Source organism: Lolium perenne, chromosome 2 (genome assembly GCF_019359855.2).
Source record: "Lolium perenne isolate Kyuss_39 chromosome 2, Kyuss_2.0, whole genome shotgun sequence".
NCBI classification, from domain to species: Eukaryota; Viridiplantae; Streptophyta; class Magnoliopsida; order Poales; family Poaceae; genus Lolium; species Lolium perenne.
In genome coordinates this window covers 44,917,551-44,936,247 of record NC_067245.2, presented here as the reverse complement: position 1 = coordinate 44,936,247, position 18,697 = coordinate 44,917,551, and the positions used below count along the sequence as shown (strand labels likewise).

At 42.6% G+C, this 18,697-nt stretch overlaps 1 pseudogene; it reads right to left on the bottom strand.

Annotated features, from left to right (window-relative positions):
* Positions 1 to 9,991: 9,991 nt before the first annotated feature.
* LOC139835467 (uncharacterized) overlaps positions 9,992 to 18,697 on the bottom strand; it is a 35,206-nt pseudogene continuing 26,500 nt past the window's right edge.

Here is an 18,697-nt window from a genome sequence, read left to right as displayed (position 1 = left end):
TTTTATTGAGGCACCAGACTTGCTCAAATGAAAATGCTCAAATTGAATGAAAGTTGCGTACATATCTGAGGATCACTCACGTAAATTGGCATAATTTTCTGAGTTACCTACAGAGAAAACAGCCCAGATTCGTGACAGCAAAGAAATCTGTTTCTGCGCAGTAATCCAAATCTAGTATGAACTTTACTATCAACGACTTTACTTGGCACAACAAAACACTAAACTAAGATAAGGAGAGGTTGCTACAGTAGTAAACAACTTCCAAGACACAAAATAAAAACAAAGTACTGTAGTAAAAACATGGGTTATCTCTCATAAGCGCTTTTCTTTAACGCCTTTCAGCTAGGCGCAGAAAGTGTGTATCAAGTATTATCAAGAGACGAAGTGTCAACATCATAATTTGTTCTAATAATAGAATCAAAAGGTAACTTCATTCTCTTTCTAGGAAAGTGTTCCATACCTTTCTTGAGAGGAAATTGATATTTTATATTACCTTCCTTCATATCAATGATAGCACCAACGGTTCGAAGAAAAAGTCTTTCCAATATAATGGGACAAGATGCATTGCATTCAATATCCAAGACAACAAAATCAACGGGGACAAGGTTATTGTTAACGGTAATGCGAACATTATCAACTTTCCCCAAAGGTTTCTTTGTAGAATGATCAGCAAGATTAACATCCAAATAACAATTTTTCAGCGGTGGCAAGTCAAGCATATTATAAATTTTCTTAGGCATAACGGAAATACTTGCACCAAGATCACATAAAGCATTACAATCAAAATCTTTAACCTTCATCTTAATGATGGGATCCCAACCATCCTCTAGCTTTCTAGGAATAGAAGCTTCGCGCTCTAATTTCTCTTCTCTAGCTTTTATGAGAGCATTTGTAATATGTTGCGTGAAAGCCAAATTTATAGCACTAGAATTAGGACTTTTAGCAAGTTTTTGTAAGAACTTTATAACTTCAGAGATGTGGCAATCATCAAAATTCAAACCATTATAATCTAAAGCAATGGGATCATCATCCCCAATGTTGGAAAAAATTTCAGCAGTTTTATCACGAGCGGTTTCAGCTTTAGCAGTTTTGAGCGCTTTTTCGCGCTTTGCATTAGAAGTGGAAACATTGCTAACACCAATTCTTTTATTAGTAATAGTAGGAGGTGCAGCAACTTGTGTAGCATTAGCATTACTAGTGGTGGTAATAGTCCAAACTTTAGCTATATTATCTTCTTTTTCATTTTCTTCTCTTTCCCACCTAGCACGCAATTCGGCCATCAATCTTATATTCTCATTAATTCTAACTTGGATGGCATTTGCTGTAGTAGTAATTTTGTTATCTAAATCCTCGGGTTTAGCAGCCATTTTATTAATTAAAGAAGATTGTGATGCTGACATGTATGAGATTCGATTTTCAGCATTAGCAAGTTTAGTTTGCAACCCCGAGATCTCCCTATTCAGATTTTCAAGTTGATTCCCTATATTCTTCAACAAGGTAGATTGCTCATTCATAGTTTTAGTAAACAATTTATTTTGCTCATATTGTGATTGCATAAAGCTCTTGGTGGATCCTTCAATTTCTAGCATCTTTTCTTCATCAGGTGAAACATATCTACCATAAGAGTTACCATTAGCAGGATATGGCCTAGGATCATTGTAATTGTTATTTTTAATGAAATTCACATCAACATATTCTTTTTGAATAACCAATGACGCTAAAGGAACATTATTAGAATTAACATTAGGCCTACCATTCACAAGCATAGACATAATAGCATCAATCTTATCACTCAAGGAAGAGGTTTCTTCGACAGAATTTACCTTCTTACCTTGTGGAGCTCTTTCCGTGTGCCATTCAGAGTAATTTATCATCATATTATCGAGAAGCTTTGTTGCTTCACCAAGAGTGATGGACATAAAGGTACCTCCAGCAGCTGAATCCAATAGGTTCCGCGAAGAAAAATTCAGTCCTGCATAAAAGGTTTGGATGATCATCCAAGTAGTCAGTCCATGGGTTGGGCAATTTTTAACCAGAGATTTCATTCTTTCCCATGCTTGTGCAACATGTTCAGTATCTAATTGTTTAAAATTCATTATGCTACTCCTCAAAGATATAATTTTAGGAGGGGGATAATATCTACCAATAAAAGCATCCTTGCATTTAGTCCATGAATCAATACTATTCTTAGGCAGAGATAGCAACCAATCTTTAGCTCTTCCTCTTAATGAGAAAGGGAACAATTTTAATTTTATAATGTCACCATCTACATCTTTATATTTTTGCATTTCACATAGTTCAACAAAATTATTGAGATGGGCAGCAGCATCATCAGAACTAACACCAGAAAATTGCTCTCGCATAACAAGATTTAGTAAAGCAGGTTTAATTTCGAAGAATTCTGCTGTAGTAGCAGGTGGAGCAATAGGTGTGCATAAGAAATCATTATTATTTGTGGTTGTGAAGTCACACAACTTAGTATTTTCAGGAGTACCCATTTTAGCAATAGTAAATAAAGCAAACTAGATAAAGTAAATGCAAGTAACTAATTTTTTTGTGTTTTTGATATAGCAAACAAGATAACAAATAAAGTAAAACTAGCAACTATTTTTTTTTCTATTTTGATTTAGTGCAGCAAACAAAGTAGTAAATAAAACTAAGCAAGACAAAAACAAAGTAAAGAGATTGGGATGTGGAGACTCCCCTTGCAGCGTGTCTTGATCTCCCCGGCAACGGCGCCAGAAATTTAGCTTGACACGCGTACAGCACGCGACCGTTGGGAACCCCAAGTGGAAGGTGTGATGCGTACAGCAGTAAGTTTCCCTCAGTTAGAAACCAAGGTTTATCGAACCAGTAGGAGTCAAGAAGCACGTTGAAGGTTGATGGCGGCGAGATGTAGTGCGGCGCAACACCAGGGATTCCGGCGCCAACGTGGAACCTGCACAACACAAACCAAGTACTTTGCCCCAACGAAACAGCGAGGTTGTCAATCTCACCGGCTTGCTGTAACAAAGGATTAGATGTATAGTGTGGATGATGATTGTTTGCAGAAAACAGTAGAACAGTATTGCAGTAGATTGTATTTCAGTAAAGAGAATTGGACCGGGGTCCACAGTTCACTAGAGGTGTCTCTCCCATAAGATAAACAGCATGTTGGGTGAACAAATTACAGTTGGGCAATTGACAAATAAAGAGGGCATGACCATGCACATACATATTATGATGAGTATTGTGAAATTTAATTGGGCATTACGACAAATTACATAGACCGCTATCCAGCATGCATCTATGCCTAAAAAGTCCACCTTCAGGTTATCATCCGAACCCCCTCCAGTATTAAGTTGCTAAAAACAGACAATTGCATTAAGTATTGCGCGTAATGTAATCAGTAACTACATCCTCGAACATAGCACCAATGTTTTATCCCTAGTGACAACAACACATCCATAATCTTAGAGGTATCTATCACTCCCCCAGATTCACGGAGACATGAACCCACTATCGAGCATAAATACTCCCTCTTGGAGTTACAAGCATCTACTTGGCCAGAGCATCTACTAGTAACGGAGAGCATGCAAGATCATAAACAACACATAGACATAAATTGATAATCAACATAACAAGTATTCTCTATTCATCGGATCCCAACAAACACAACATATAGAATTACAGATAGATGATCTTGATCATGTTCGGCAGCTCACAAGACCCGACAATTAAGCACAATGAGGAGAAGACAACCATCTAGCTACTGCTATGGACCCATAGTCCAGGGGTAGACTACTCACACATCACTCCGGAGGCGACCATGGCGGCGTGGAGTCCTCCGGGAGATGATTCCCCTCTCCGGCAGGGTGCCGGAGGCGATCTCCTGAATCCCCCGAGATGGGATTGGCGGCGGCGGCGTCTCTGGAAGGTTTTCCGTATCGTGGCTCTCGGTGCTGGGGGTTTCGCGACGAAGGCTATTTGTAGGCGGAAGGGCAGGTCAAGGGGCGTCACGAGGGGCCCACACTATAGGTCGGCGCGGCCAGGGCTTGGGCCGCGCCGCCCTGTGGTTTGGCCACCTCGTGGCCCCACTTCGTCTCCTCTTCGGTCTTCTGGAAGCTTCGTGGCAAAATAGGACCCTGGGCGTTGATTTCGTCCAATTCCGAGAATATTTCCTTACTAGGATTTCTGAAACCAAAAACAGCAGAAAATAGTAACTGGCACTTCGGCATCTTGTTAATAGGTTAGTTCCAGAAAATGCACGAATATGACATAAAGTGTGCATAAAACATGTAGATATCATCAATAATGTGGCATGGAACATAAGAAATTATCGATACGTCGGAGACGTATCAAGCTGGCAATGGGGTTCCCAGCCCCAATTAATTAACTTTCATGATTTTACAAAAAAATAGACACTCCTCCATGGTATGTGATTGTTGGACGGCACCCGAGGATTCGGTTAGCCATGGCTTGAGAAAGCAAAGGTGGGGAGTAGTGTCATCTAAATAAAACTAAAATAAAAGGCACTCCTTCATGGTATGAGATTGTTGGCAGGCACCCGAGGATTCGGTTAGCCATGGTTTGTGAAAGTAAAGGTTGGAAGGAGTGCCACCCAAAAATAAAAATGTTTCATGGGAGCCGCTCTTTGAAGGTTTGTCTGGCAAGGGGGTTAGAGTGCCCATTACCATTCGTTGACAACAACAAACACCTCTCAAAATTTTACTTTTATGCTCTCTTTATGTTTTCAAAATAAAAGCTCTAGCACAAACATAGCAATCCATGCTTCCCTCTTCGAAGGGCCATTCTTCTACTTTTATGTTGAGTCAGTTTACCCATTTCCTTCTATCTTAGAAGCAAACACTTGTGTTAACTGTGCATTGATTCCTACATACTTGCATATTGCACTTATTGTTTTACTTTATGTTGACAATATCCATGAGATATACATGTTACAAGTTGAAAGCAACCGCTGAAACTTAATCTTCCTTTGTGTTGCTCCAACGCCTTTACTTTGAATTTATTGCTTTATGAGTTAACTCTTATGCAAGACTTATTGATGCTTGTCTTGAAAGTACTATTCATGAAAAGTCTTTGTTATATGATTCAGTTGTTTAATCATTGTCTTTATCATTGCTTTGAATCACTTCATTCATCTCATATGCTTTACAATAGTATGATCAAGATTATGTTGGTAGCATGTCACTTCAGAAATTATCTTTGTTATCGTTTACCTACTCGAGGACGAGTAGGAACTAAGCTTGGGGATGCTGATACGTCTCCAACGTATTGATAATTTCTTATGTTCCATGCTTGTTTTATGACAATACCTACATGTTTTGTTCAAACTTTATGATGATTTTATGCGTTTTCCGGAACTAACCTATTGACGAGATGCCGAAGTGCCAGTTCCTGTTTTCTGTTGTTTTTGGTTTCAGAAATCCTAGTAAGGAAATATTCTCGGAATTGGACGAAATCAACGCCCAGCATCTTATAATTCCATGAAGCTTCCAGAACACCCGAGAGGGACCAGAGGAGGGCCACAGGGGGCCCACACGTGTGGGCGGCGCGGCCAAGGAGCCAGGCGCGCCGCCCTACTGTGTGGTGGCCCCGTCAGCCTTCCGACTCCGATTCTTCGCCTATAAGAAGCCCCCTGACCTAAATCTTCGAGAGGAATAAGCCACGGTGCGAGAAACCTTCCAGAACCGCCGCCATCGCGAAGCCAAGATCTGGGGGACAGGAGTCTCTGTTCCGGCACGCCGCCGGGACGGGGAATTGCCCCCGGAGCCATCTCCATCGACTCCACCGCCATCTTCATCGCCATCGATGTCTCCCATGATGAGGAGGGAGTAGTTCTCCCTCGAGGCTAAGGGCTGTACCGGTAGCTATGTGGTTAATCTCTCTCCTATGTACTTCAATACAATGATCTCATGAGCTGCCTTACATGATTGAGATTCATATGAGTTTTGTATCACTATTCATCTATGTGCTACTCTAGTGATGTTATTAAAGTACTCTATTCCTCCTCCATGATGTAATGGTGACAGTGTGTGCATCATGTAGTACTTGGCGTAGTTTATGATTGTGATCTCTTGTAGATTATGAAGTTAACTATTACTATGATGGTATTGAAGTGATCTATTCCTCCTTTCATAGTGTGATGGTGACAGTGTGCATGCTATGTTAGTACTTGGTATAATTGTGTTGATCTATCATGCACTCTAAGGTTAATTAAATATGAATATCGAATGTTGTGGATCTTGTTAACTCCGGCATTGAGGTGCTCTTGTAGCCCTACACAATTAGTGGTGTTCATCATCCAATAATAGAGTGTAGAGTGGTTTTATTATGTGATCAATGTTGAGAGTGTCCACTAGTGAAAGTATGATCCCTATGCCTTGTTTCCAAATACCGCAATCATCGCTTGTTTACTGTTCTACTGCATTTGTACTTCATGCAATATTACCACCATTGACTGCACGCCAGTTGTAGACATCATCTATTTTCTGACGCCGTTACTACTGCTCATATTCATTCATACCACCTGTATTTCACTATCTCTTCGCCGAACTAGTGCACCTATACATCTGACAAGTGTATTAGGTGTGTTGGGGACACAAGAGTCTTCTTGCATTGTGATCGCAGGGTTGCTTGAGAGGAATAACTTTGACCTCTTCCTCCCTGAGTTCGATAAACCTTGGGTGATCCACTTAAGGGAAAACTTGCTGCTGTTCTACAAACCTCTGCTCTTGGAGGCCCAACACTGTCTACAGGAAAAGAAGCGTGAGTAGACATCAAGCTATTTTCTGGCGCCGTTGTCGGGAAACGAAAAGCTACACACAGAGATTTCCTGGGCAGCAGGCACCAATGTTGTTTTGTTGGATACCGAAATTGCACCATTAGGCACCAAATTTTCTCTAGCGGACACCAAAGTTACGGCTCCGGGACCAAAGTTGCTCTATAGGGTACCAAAATTGCTCCGTCGAGTACCAAAATTGCTCCGCAAGGCACCAAAGTTGCTCTGTTGGATACCAAAATTACACTGTTACGCAACTAATTTGCTCTTACGGGCACACGAAAGTTCCTCTGCACAGTACCAAAATTGCTCCGTCCGGCCCTCGAAGTTGCTCCCTCTTATGGGCACTAAAGTTACGACATTGACGGTGATGGTCAATGTCGTTGACTATGGCGACGGGACTCCGAGAGGGGAACCGCATGTGGTTGAGGCGGGTGGTGGCCTCCGCGCCGCCGCGGAGGAGGTCAACAGTAGGGAAGGGAGCAACGCGCCTCGGGGCCCTCCGTGGCGATGCCGCAGAGGTAGGGCGGCGACGGTCTCCCGTCGGTTGGGAAGGAGTTGGAGCGGTGGTAGCCTCGATCTGGCGGGGGAGAAGCAGGGGCAGTGGTGGACTTGCTCCGGCGGGAGAGGATTAGGGGCGGCGCGCAGCCTCCGGTCGGTGCGGGAGGAGCAGAGGCGCTGCAGCTGGCATGGGCGCATGGCCTCAAGTAAGTGCGGGGCGGAGAGAGGTGTGGCGGCGCACTAGAGGCACGATTTGGGGCGGAACTGGGGACGAGTGCGTGGGGCGTCGGTTGTCCTTTAGTGTGTGTGCTCGAGAGGTACATCTGGCATGCGCCCCCCCGGAAGAATTTAGGTACTTTTATTGTAGCTAGTCTAAAACTAGTCAGAGTGGGAAGTATCATTCTTCGGTTTATGAGACCACACTCACAATGCATAGTATCATAAAATATAGTATCATAGTTTCATCATATTTAATGTTTGTAGAATCTCAATGTAAATTTTTGTACATGATATATTTGCTATTAATTTTTTAGTTTTACCTGCTATGATACGGTATCATATCATGATAGCACTTTCATCTTATTAATTGATGTGCCACATTAAAAATTCGCCAGTATAGCATCCATGATACCACTAATTATACTTCCATTGTGGCTTGTTTAAATTGCTTCAGCCAATATGTAATATGAAGCTAGTAACAAAATAATTATCATGTGTACTTCGGTTTTCCTAATTCTTTTGCTACCTGAAAATTGACTTAGCTCTCAATCGAGTTGTATATCATCGGATTTTCATCACGGTTCATGTGCTTATGGTTTGCATCACTCAGTTGCAACAATAAGAATGTCATTGGCCGTTAAATTTACTGGCTTTGTCATTCGTGCTAATTGTGAGTTATAATATAACTGATCCAATGACATCATTTAATTGAAAACTAAGCTAATTCTTATTCAACTAAGAATAAGTCACATACTATATACTGTATCATGACATTATGCAAATGCGGAGGCATGATACGTAGCTAAAATCTAATTTATGCAACCAATTTTCTCTAAAATGCAAAATAAATATTACATAACATATTGAAGGGAAACTTTGCAGTAGTTAGATCAAACCATACCTATACTCACTTTCCCGTTGACATTGCAATACCTATAGGAATCATGCATGTGTAGCATGATTCTCGAACGAATCACAATGCCACATGTTAACATGGATCCGAATATTTCAGGATTAAATAAATGATGTGTCAGTAGCTACTGTTCATAAGTTCTTCATGTGATGGAGTAATTTACGAATTTCCGTACAAATATAACATATTGGGATTTCTATTTTCGTGCCCCTGGCTCCTTAGTTGTGCTCAGTTTTCCCCAGCCCCTTAGTTTTTCCTCAGTTTTCCCCAAAACCTTGTCTGAAACCCGCAGAAGGAGCTCGGACGGAAGGAATCCCGTTAGTTGACGTTGGTTGGTGCTGGCCAGTGGGGCCGCTGTTGGTGCCCCGCAGTGGACACGTCTTCACTTATCCAGATCATCGTGGGACCCACAACTTGTCCACGTTAAGTGCGCCGGACCCACAGCTTACCCAGGTGACCGTTGCAAAATGGGAGCCCGAGCCAGCCCTGCGCCCGTGCCCGTGCCATTGCTTCCCCTTTCTTTCCCCGCGCCCCATTGTTCTTCTTCTCCGCCAGCGGTAGCCCTTCTCCGGCAGGCGGGTGATGTCTAGTTTCTCTTCGACCTCCCGTTCTTCATGGCCGCAGTATGGACCCGTGCCTTTGACAAGATGCCCTGACTGCCCACGCCAGGAGCCTCTGAAGCGGTCGATCTGTAAGACGGACGAGAACGGCAACCGTGGACGTGAGTTCCTTGCATGCGAGAGCTTGCCATATAGAGAGGGGGAACGGCAACCAGGCTTCATCCGATGCTGAGAGTGGATTCTGTGACCAGGTGTATACGTGAGCACGCGCTCGTTACCGTTGGATGCATATCAGCACCGTTGGATCAACTAACATCTGCTAAACGTCCGTTTGTGCTGTTGTCAGGTCCTCCTCCACAGCCCACACCAACATGACCAGTGCTAGCTCCCTAAAAAAACATGAACATCGCCAGACACGGGAGCGCCATGGCCAACGCCTCGTCCTTCGATTCCATCCACGACCAGCTAGCGCACGGTGATGCCGAGGCGGCGGAGGTAGATGAGCGCCCTTGATTTCCGCCGCTGCCCTTCCTAATTCCACCGTCGCCATGCCCCGCGAGACGCCGCCGCACCCGCCGGCCTGCAAGCCGCCGCACCCGTCGTTGACTTGTAGGTGTGAATCCAGGTTGTAACGAGCGCGTGTCTCCCTGCGGCGGCGTGTATGTCCATTCGATTCGCTACGAACCATCCAGGTGCCTCCACTCTACCACCTTATCTCCTCTGCTCACCTTGGATTCCTTTTCTCGCCGCCCCAGATCTTTGACCAGAAATCAAGTGAGCGAGAGATATCAGGAAAGAGGGGGCGGAGTGAGGCGAGGCGATGCGGGGCTCGACCGGCAGTTTTTGTTCCCTTCGAGGCTATGACGGCCGTCTCAGTTGGGGCCTTTGTGGCGATCTGCACCGCGCGAGGATGTGGAGGCAGAGGCCGTCGTCACCCCATGGAGGCTCCACGGGGAGCAACGCCACGCCATGACGCCCCACGCGCCGGCGTACTGCAAGGAAGCGAGGGTTGCAACCCTACTGGGCGCCCCGCGCGGTTGCGGACGCCTCCTGCGTCTGCCGCTGGCCGGGCGGCGGAGCCATGAGGAAGTTGTGAGGCTGGACGCGGCGCCGGGTCGGGGCTCGCGGGAGCGCGTGCCGCAGGGGCCGCGACGTGCACGGGCTTGGCCGGCCAGAGGTGCGGCGGTCTAGTTTGGGGAGGACTGCGTCCATGGAATTGCTGCGTCCATGGCTGAGCCGGCAAGAGAAGACGAAGCTAATTAATTCTGCTTTCTGGATCGATCCGGTCCTGGTGAATGTACCAGTATAACTTGCTACTCAGGATTTTTTTAAATTCTCTCTTCATTTAATGGCCCACGCGCATGCATTTTGTAGAAGGTTCTGATATTTGTAGCTAAATCTAGTGTTCGAAGTTCCTGTGATTCAATGATAAGAGAGAGCACAGAGAGTGATTGAGAGGAGAGACAAGTCTGTCAGCTGGTGAAGAGACAACATGTGTGTGACGACTGACGAGGAGGGCGCGACCAAATCCACTCTGCGGATGAAGGCTTAGTTATCATCTCACGGCAGAACTAACACCGTCGGACACGTGTCAGTCTCTCACCGCGTGCTCACGTATACACCCGGTCACCAGGCTTCATCCGATCCTCCAATGTAGGACTGGTGGAAGTGAAGGGAGAACTGAAGAAAATGAACAAGCAGTTAAGGCAGCTGATCGAGTTGAAGAAGCAAGCTAATCTGATAGCTGGTTGTTTTTTCTGTTGTATAATTGCGATTGGATTCTTATCATTGCTCACCAGGCGCTAGAAGTTGTTACAAGGGATACCTTGTTACAAATTCATTATTCAGTTACATCTACTTGTAGTTGTTTTCATGGTTAGTGTGTGCATTCACCGAAATTACCAACTATATTGGAATGCTTTATGTATGCCTCATGTTTATACAAGGGATTCTTATCATTGCTCACCGAACTATATTAGTGTGTGCCGTTTCAAATTACCGAAACTATATGCCAAAACTATATCCCCTAAAAGAAAAAGGAAAGCGAAAGATAGTTGATAATTGTTAGAGGGGTGACAATAATGCATTCACCGAAATCCGCAAATATGTATGCCTCATGTTTATACCGAAATTATACCACTTTTGGGCCGTTTCAAATTACCGAAACTATATGCCAAAACTATATCCCCTAAAAGAAAAAGGAAAGCGAAAGATAGTTGATAATTGTTAGAGGGGTGAAAGTAATGCATTCGCCGAAATCCGCAAATATGTATGCCTCATGTTTATACCGAAATTATACCACTTTTGGGCCGTTTCAAATTACCGAAACTATATGCCAAAACTATATCCCCTAAAAGAAAAAGGAAAGCGAAAGATAGTTGATAATTGTTAGGGGGTGACAATAATGCATTCACCGAAATCCGCAAATATGTATGCCTCATGTTTATACCAAAATTATACCACTTGGGCCGTTTCAAATTACTAAAACTATATGCCAAAACTATATCCCCTAAAAGAAAAAGGAAAGCGAAAGCCAAAACTATATCCACCGACAGAGAGAGAGAGGGGTGGCCACGAAGAGAGAGAGAGAGAGAGAGGTGGCCATGAAGAGACGGGGAGGGGTATACTGCCCGTTAGATCAATTGATCAACGGTTCGTGGAGTCGATCCGTGTGACAACGGCTCAACCAATCAGGATAAGTTTGGGCTTCTGAGAGCATTTGTGACAGAACTTGAGGGCAAAACTGAAAGTGCATGGAGCCCCCATGTGTGGTTTTGGTAATTATTGACAATCCCTATGGACTAATGTTTGCATTGAGTTATATTTGTAGGTGTTGTCCACAGGCAATGCTTGAACCATATGTTGGCTTCAAGGTTGCAATAAGAAGAAATTGATGAAGGATATCAAGTGTCAAGTATGTCTTGAAGATGAAGAGGAAGTGAGCCCTCAAGTTACTTCAAGACATCAACATGAAGAAATGAAGTGCAAGTTCAAGATGAGCCAACTCGAAGAGATCATATGCTTGAAGCTTGCCATGAAGAAATGAAGTGCAAGTTTAAGATGAGCCAACTCGAAGAGATCATATGCTTGAAGCATGCTCTCCATATAGTGTTCATGGATATGTGAAGATGCGCCGAAGAAGAAGCTCTCCCATGATGGATTATGGGGGAGCAATCCACAAGACTTCATCAAGCAAGCACAATCAAGAAAGGCGTTCCATCTTGTTGCGGTCAAGATCGTCATCATCGAGCTCAAGTGGAATGCGCAAGTATAAGGTTTGCTCTTGATAGGGTTTCTTTCTCACCGGTCTCATAGTGTAGTTGGAGACCGGTTTATAGTTTAGTTGCCGTACTATCAAGAGGGCTCTCGAGTGAGTAACTTGATCGTATAGTCCGGAGAGAGCTCAAACCTTTGCATCCTTGCATCATCTTTCTTGGTTGTTATTTGGATCTTATCAATATGGTGTTTTAGAGATTGTGCTTATTCTCATAACAAGCTCTAGTTCATCGAAAACGGATTCCGCATGGATCACTTGTTGCGTTTTCGATATTGGAGTTTTTGTCGGTTTCTCGTATTGAGAGGTTTCACTCTAGAATACATAGAAAAACCCACCCCACCTTTTCTTAAGCTTTTCACTCTTTGTGGGGTAGCTCTTGTCATCTTCTTTACAACAAAATTGGTTTCACCTAAATCCGAGTTTTCTAACTCAAGTTGTTGCATTTTCCATATTGGAGGTTTTACCGGTTTGCTGTTTATAGATAGGTAAAACATTTATCCATTTGCTTCTATCCTACTTTGCTGGACTATGATGTTTCTATGCATATTGTTGTAGAGCTCGTTGTTGTGATTTCAACGAGCCCAAGATCATCGAAATCGGAGTCCGGATGCAAAAGTTATTAAGGTTTTCGTATCGGGTGTTTGGGCAAAAACTGGGGGGCCGGAACTGCCGCCGGGAACACCCCGGCACTGCCGCCGGGAGCACCCCGGCACTGCCGGTGGCCAAGGCCGGCACTGACGGCCACCCCTGCACTGCCGGTGGAACAAGGCCGGCACTGCCGGCCACCCCGGCACTGCCGGTGGCTCAAGGCCGGCACTGCCGGCCTGTCGCGATTTTGGCCCCAACGGGCAGAAATCTGAGACCCCTATTTAAGCCCTTCTTCCTCCTCTTTCTCCCCACTTATTCTTCCTCCTTTTGCTCTCCACCATTGTTGACCTTGAGAGCTTCCCACATCCCTCTACTCCTCCAATGATTCTTGAATCCATTTGAGGGAAAAGGAAGAGGAGATCTAGATCTATATTTCTACCAATCAAATCCATCTCTTTGTGAGTGGAACTCTCTAGATCTTGATCTTGGTGTTCTTTGTGAATTCCTTTGTTCTTCCTCTCTTATTCCCCCAATAGCTTTTGTAGCTTTGTTGGAATTTGAGAGAGAAGGACTTGAGCATCTTTGTGGTGTTCTTGCCATTGCATTTGGTGCATCGGTTTGAGTTCTCCACGGTGATTCGTGGAGTTGAAAGCAAGAAAGTTGTTACTCTTGGGTTCTTGGAACCCTAGACGGATTCTAGACCTTTGTGGTGATTTGTTGGGAGCCTCCAATTAAGTTGTGGATGTGTGCCCCAACCTTTGTGTAAGGCCCGGTTTCCGCCTCGAAGGAAATCCCTTAGTGGAACCGTGATCTAGGCCTTTGTGGCGAGGGTCACCGGAGATTTAGGTGAGGCGCCTTCGTGGCGTTCGGTGTGTGGTGTGAGTACCGCATCTTGGGGTGAGGCCTTTGTGGCGTTGGTGTGCATCGAGCAACCACACCTCAAGGTGAGCCTCTTGTGGCGTTCGGGAGCACTAAGCAACCGCACCTCTCCACCGGAGATTAGCACTCGCAAGAGTGTGAACTCCGGGATAAATCATCGTCTCCCGCGTGCCTCGGTTATCTCTATACCCGAGCTCTTTACTTATGCACTTTACCTTGTGATAGCCATCGTGCTTGAAGTTATATATATCTTGCTATCACATACTTGCTTGCATTGCTTAGAATAAGTTGTTGGTGTGCACATAGGTGAACAATAGTATATAGGCTTTGGGCTTGACAAAGTAAATGCTAGTTTTATTCCGCATTTGTTAAGCCCATCTCGTAAAAGTTTTAAATCGCCTATTCACCCCCCCCCTCTAGGCGACATCCGTGTCCTTTCAATTGGTATCAGAGCAAGGTCTCTCATTCTTAGGCTTCACCGCCTTGAGAGTAAAGATGTCGGTTAGGGGATTAGATCACAATAACTTGTTTATATTTGATGGCACAAATTATGATCTTTGGAAAATTTATGTGCTTAATATTTTGAGGGGTATTTCCCCGAACATGGAGCGATTTCTTGACATGGGTTTTTCTTCTCCTAAGGATCCCCAAATTTTATCTTATGAGGAGAAGAAAAACTCTTGTCTCGATGCTCTTTCTTCTCATGTGTTTTCCATTGTTGTGAGCAATGTAGTTACTTCATCAATCATGCCTTTTGGGAGCGCTCATGAATTATGGACAAAGCTTCAAGATAAATATGATGTGTCCAATATTATTGAGGATGATTGTATTGCTTCCACTTCCGGCCGTGATGAGTTTTCATCTTCATCCACTTCACCAATGTGTGGGAATACACAAGGTAATGATATGGTGAGTGGTGATGGAAATTGCAATGTTGATATTGAGCTTTCTATTGATGATTCTTCATCTATATCTCATTGCAATGGTTCATCTTTGGACTTTAACACATCTAGCACTAGAAATGATTTACATGCTTGTATTGATAGTCCATGCATATCATGTGTAAGTTGCTTAAATAAATCTAATGATGATATGCTTGCTTTGTCTTGTGGCCATGATAAAAAATACTTCTATTTCCTCTAGTTGTTGTGTGACTAACAATGTAGAGGAAACCAAAGATTCTATTGGTCAAGACAAGATCTTGAAAGGAGCCTCAAGTAACTCCTCATCTTTATCTCACGGTTCTCATATATGCCTTATGGCCAAGAGTTCCACGGTATCTCCTACCGTGGAAACTAATATTCCTCGTGGTGATAAGGATGAGGATAAGTATGAAGAAGAGGATTGGGTTGTCTCTCTACGCAATAAGGGTGAGAGTGTTTTCAAGGTTCTTTGCAAAGATAAAATTGCTTGCTCTCACTTCTTTGAAATCTTGACTACCGCTATTGAGAGCCAAAAACTTATTTGGATGCATGAGAACACCATTGATAAAAAGGGTGCTCTTGAACGAGAGTATGCCAATGATGTAGCATCCCTAAAGAATGATCTTGAAGAAGAACAAGAGACCGTAGCCTCTCTTGAAGAGCAACTTGAAACCCTTGAAGTGTCTCAAAATGAAATAGTTTCTAAACTCACTAAGGAAAGAGACCATGCTAAAGCTCAAGTAAAAATGCTTAAAAAGGAAAATTCCAAAGTTGGCGTTGGTCATGATAAACTTGTTAAGGATCTAGATGATCTAGACAAGGCCCACAAGGCCTTGGAGAGCGAACACTCTATCCTCACCAAGTTACATGAGCAACTCCAAGCTTCTTATTTAAAAGAGCATGCTATGTTACCCACTCTTCTTAATATGTCTTGTGATGATGCTTGTGCTACTAACTCTACTTCTTGTGAAGCATCTATCTTGAAGGAGAATGTTGAGCTAAGGGCTCAACTTGAATTGCTAACTTGCAATTATGGGAAATTGGAAGAAAATCATGGAAAGCTTTCTCGCTCCCATGAGGATCTTCTAGCCTCTCATGATAGGCTAAAGTTAGCTCATGAGGCTATCATATCTAAGGCAACACCTTGTGAGCCTCATGTGGATACTAGCACTTCTACTCAAAATGCTATATTGCCATGTGCTAGTCCTTGTAATTCATCCACTCATAATATTGCTAAATCTTGTGATGAATTATCTTCCTTGCCTTGTTGCTCTAACAATGAAGATTCTACTTCCTCTAGTACTTGTGTTGTTACTAACCATGTAGAGGAAATCAAAGAGCTCAAGGCCCAAGTCACTTCTTTGAAGAATGACTTGGTAAAGGGTCATGAAGGGAAATGCAAACTTGACACGATGTTGAGTATGCAACAATCCTCCAATGACAAGAGTGGACTTGGATTCAAATCCAACAACAAGAACAAGTCCAATAACAACAACAAGAAGAAGGGCCAAGTAAGAGTCAAAGACCCGGCCAAGATTGTTTGCTTCACGTGCAATATTGAAGGGCACCATGTTAGATCTTGCCCTTTGAAGAAGAAGCAAAAAGGGAAGCGGCCTCAAGCTCAAACTCATATTCAACCTCAAGTTGAAGAAATGCCACTTCCCAAGAAGAAACAAGCCAATGCTCCCATTGTGGAGAAACCTAGTGAGAAGAAGGAGAAGAAAAGAACTTGCTACATATGCCGTGAGAAGGGCCACATCTCCTCCTTTTGCACTATTGGTACCTCATCCAACTCTATCACCATTGATGATGTTTATTCTCTTCGTAAGGATGAGGGTGGCAATGTGTTTGCGAAATTTGTTGGTGCTCAAAGTGGTGTCAAGAAAAGAACCATTTGGGTTGCCAAGCCTATTGTGACTAACCTCTTAGGACCCAACTTAGTTGGGGACCAACAATCCAAAACTTGATCAATAGGTGCTTGTTGGACGGCATTGGAGACTTGGCTACATCATGAAGAATTAAGGGATCTTCATCATTTATATTATATCAAGCCAAGTCTTTTGAATATCTTGCTACTATCATATATCCAATGTTCCTCCTTGAGGTAACATGTTCTCAACTCATTTATATTGAAAGTTACTCGCCCCTTTGCATGTGTTAGTTTTGTTCCTAGCATGTGTTTGTATATGGTGTGCTTCCTACTTGATTATCTTGAGAAATCAAGTCTATGTATGTTGGGTTGCATACCATATATTTGTGTTTGTGTTGGAGCCTCTTTGCATGTTGTTGTATCTTATATGGCTCTTATGAGCGATTAATGGACTATCCCATTTTGGGGGAGTGATATTCCTTTGGGAATTTCATGATCCTAAACAATGTGTGTACATGAGGAATATCACTTAGAATTGATATTGCGAAATTATCTAGTCGCTATGTGGTATGTCATCTTCATGAGAAATTCAAATTCTAAAGTCCATTAATATCTCTAGTTAGATCTTATTTGCCTCTTGTGAAAATAAATTCCTTATCACATTATGGGGGAGTAATAAGCTTTGTGCATATTACAAGCCTAGAAAATGTGAACATTTGAGGTTGTGTCACATAGAATTGAGACCGTAAATTATATCTCTCCTATGTGGCTTGTTGGCTCAAACAAGCTCCAATTTGATTAAATGGCTTCATTGCTAATATCTTTGTGGATCTTATTTGTGAAAGTTTTTCTTGGCATGGTTTTTCACAACGTGTCCCTCAATACATTTTTGGAAAACCATGTGCTTCAAGTCATACTATTAATTGCTTTGCATGTTGGTATGAATACTATTAATTGCTTTGCATATTGGTATGAATACTATTAATTGCTTTGCATGTTGGTATGACTAAATGAAGCTATCAAGAAACTATCTTTGCATGATGGTTAACTCTTATCTTTTACCATATGCTTTATTCGTTGTAAATATGATCTTATGTATACTTACAAACTACCACCGGGAAATTTTTCCTAATATCTCTTGTCCTAGGACAAGTGGCAATCAATTATGAGGTAGATATTTATTGATCATATCTACATTGGCTCTTGTGTTTAAATTGCCTTATTTATTACCAAGAATTTGTTGTGCTTTGACTCCCATGTGTCTTCCTTGCATCTTATGGATCTAATTTGTATATTCAAACTTTCTTAGCATTTTTAGTAGATATAGGTAGCGTGATGATCCTAGTCTTGTGCATTTTGTATCCATATTCTAAATCCTAGATTATGCACTAATCTTGGGGGAGCTCTCCTATATTTGTTATAATGCTTAAACTTCTCTTGATCATTATCAAAAATTTGGTTTTGGGAGACATAAATTTTCTTTTTGGTACTTTGTGCCATCATAAAAAGTTTCGAGGGTTTGGTTTATTTGTTGGAACCTTGCTCTTTTGGGAGTTGGTTATCTCATTCCTTTGTGTTTAGGTTTAATTAGCTTCTTATAATGAGATAATTCTTTGGAGTCAATCTTGTGTTGATTTGATTCTTTGATATAGTTTGGGCAATCATTGTCTCTTGATTTATTTGGTGTTTTGTCCAAATTGTATCTTCCTTTGGTTCTTGAAAGTATTGTGCATGCATATTTAATATATGTATATCTTATGGCATGTATCACTTTCTTTGATCCAATATATAGGGTAAACTCCATCAAATCCTAATTTGGCTAAGATGTGCATGAAATTCAATTTCATATCTATATGCACATAGAATTGTGGAGTTTGTCCTATATGTTGTAGTGTGTCTAACTACTTCGGACCCAATTAGTTTGGGGACCATTTTGTACTTACCTTTGTGTTAGGTACAATGGATATGCATTGGATGCTTGTCTCACTCTTGGAAAGAAGTGGTGACTCAATGGTAACTTGAGGCAAGCTAGGATGGTCAACGAACACATATCTACTACATCCACACCAATGCTATCTCGGTAACAAGTATCTTCTCATGCATATTTTTCTAGCATCCAACCATGTGGTTGCATCTTGGCATGAATCTCTTGATTTGCAAATATTGTGCTTCTTGCTAAAGTCTTA